The sequence below is a fragment of the Myotis lucifugus genome, unplaced genomic scaffold (genome assembly GCF_000147115.1).
Source record: "Myotis lucifugus unplaced genomic scaffold, Myoluc2.0 scaffold_199, whole genome shotgun sequence".
Taxonomy (NCBI): Eukaryota; Metazoa; Chordata; class Mammalia; order Chiroptera; family Vespertilionidae; genus Myotis; species Myotis lucifugus.
The window spans coordinates 391810-394616 of NW_005871247.1; positions in this window are offsets into that span (position 1 = coordinate 391810).

Genomic DNA, 2807 nt, shown 5'->3' on the forward strand with positions numbered 1-2807 from the left:
GAGCATGAGTGTGTCAAAAACTGTGAAACTGGTTTTACAAACATTGGGAACATATTTGGACTCAAACCTGTTTATCCCTTTGAGAAGGCTTTGATGTTTTAGACTCTTAGATAAATATATTTAACTTAAAACTGGAAAGCAATATGTTGTACTTGTTCTTAAAAAGCATTCTCAGTAGGTTTATTAAAAAGGTCATTATGGGAAAAATCAATCAAAATCTTCATATTTTTATTTAAGTTTCTAAACAGACAACTCATTGCATAATAGAGACAAGTACATTCCTAGGTCTAATGAAATCTGATTTAAAGCTCCATTGTCCGACTTCCTATTGGACTTTCCAGTTGGGAAACCTACTTGCCTATCCCTTGTTCTACTACATGCAGTTATGGCCTATATTTGAACACAACTGAAGTCTTCTTTCCTATTTATAGTTATAATGCTACTTTGAACTGTAGCATTTATATCACTGCTTTTATTACACTCATTCTTTAACAAACCACTTTTAAGTCATTGATTATTTTTTTTCTGATCTGGGATTTAACACAAAAGAATAGTGACAACAAAAATGTATAAATTTTAAACTGAAGGACTTGTATGCATGCATATGAGCATAACCAATGGACATAAGACACTGGGAGGTAGGGGAAGCCGGGGTATTGTCAAGGGCGGGGGAAAAAAAAAAGGACACATATGTAATACCCTTTGTAATGCTTTAAGCAATAAAAAAAATTTAAAAAAAATGTATAAATTTAAAAAAAATAATTTGCAAATAAAATAATGCTAAATGAATCAGCTTGGCTACATTGTACAGGATGAATATATTTAATAAACATTGACTGTAAAATATGTCTCATTTCCTCAGTCTTCAACAGGAAATGTTTCCCACTGGATGGATGGGTCGGGAAGGTAATCTACCAACAACTTAAGTATAGGCTCTTTCTGAGTGGAGTAATCAGGTAGGAGGTAGCTCATATGCCCCGGAGATCCTGTATTTGGGTGACTTGGGAAAACAATATAAGCAGAACTCTGTATCCCTAGGGTCAGAAAATATAAAAAACTTTACCTCTTTGATTCTCAGGAAAAGGGGGACAATCTGAAAAGGTCAAAGCTTATGATCTTCAGGAATCTCATTTTCCCTCCATGCAACTAGACGACTTCCCTCTCAATATCCCCAACTGTTTTTATTTTTTGTCCTTTATTGTAAGAGCTGCCCAAATTGTTTAATTTATCCCCCTCCTTTAACCTTCTGACTATTTCACCACAGCAGGAATAGTGGCCATTCTCTCCTCCTCTTGGTGGAGTTTATATATAGGTTTCACTAAGCAACAGAGAGAGATTTTGAGGTTCATGCTTTCTTTTCAATGGGATATAGATATGTCAACTAAGAGCCCACTAGTAGACATAATGAATTTCAAGTTATCAAGAGCCCAGTGCTCACCACCCCTTTGTGAGGGGGCCCTTGAAGTGGGTGGAGGAAGGAGAGCCTGTTCTCTCAAGAAACATGCAGGTGACATCTGGAGAGAAGGAGGGTTCTGAAGCTCGGGACAAGGTGGTGGTCCCGAGAATTGAAATCTGGGTTCCCCCATTCTCAGATGCCAATGTAGAGAGAGAGATAGGGCCTCGAGAAAATCCCTGACCCCACTTACTGACTAAGGATAACCAGCCGGCTTCAGGTAGCCACTGAAAATACCAGAAAGAGTATGCGGCACATGAGCACTGGTTCTAGCCCAGGGCCCTGCCCGCTAGTGGACATAATGAATTTCAAGTTGCCAAGAGCCAGTGCTCACCGCCCCTTTGTGAGGATGCCCCTTGAAGCGGGCAGAGAAAGGCCAGCATGTTCTCTTCGACACTCTTCCACAGGGAGAAGAGAGCAAAGTCTATTTGTCTGTGAGCCAAAATATGGAAAGGTAGAGAAAAATCCTCCTTCTGTCAGGCACCAGTATCGTTGACTGCTATGGGTTGAATGTTTATGTCCCCCAAATTCATATGTTGAAACCTAACCCCCAAGAAGTATGAGGGAGGGGGGCCTTTGGGAGGTAATTAAGGAATGATGGTAGGGCCTTCAGGAATGGGATGAGGGCCCTTAAAAATGAGGCCCAGAGAGCAGCTTTGCCTCTTCCACCAAGTGAGGACATCAGGAAGCCACAGCCATCTATGAACAGGGAGTGATGCTCACCAGACTCTTCAAATGTTTCACAATTCCAACCTAATGGCTCACCTAGTCTCTATTCTGTCACTTAGATGTCAAGATGGTTAGAAAACAAAAGAAGGTGGCACAGTAGGATCACCGAGTACCTCTGGAATGCCTGATGCAGTGATAACCTATTGGAAGGGCCATGGGGCACTATTGTGTCACCACACCCTCTATGAGGCTTTCTGGATGCTTATTGTGTTCAGGGCTTTGAGACCTTTTCTAGGGCAAAGTTGAGTCCTTTTTTGCTTTTCAATCTGATTATAAAACTTAGTAGCCATGCACATGAAGACATACTTTTATTATTATTTCCACTTTAAACATAAGGGAAATGAGTTTGGGGTATAAAGAAGCTTCCCAAACCTCGGACCTCCTGCAGGAGTTAATGCTGTGCCACCAGCTCACCCTAAAATGTAAACTTTCTCACCGGTTCACTGTCTCCGAGGATCCCCACTTCACAGTGCTTGGTCCCCTAACAGTGGATCAGCCCCTCCTGGAGCAGGATGAGGATCTGGTGTGCTCTGATGAAAGGCTGTGCAGGACAAACACTCAGTCATGGTCACACATCTGAGGGCCTGAGCTATGTGTATCTAGACCTGGCCATTCCTGTGTTTGG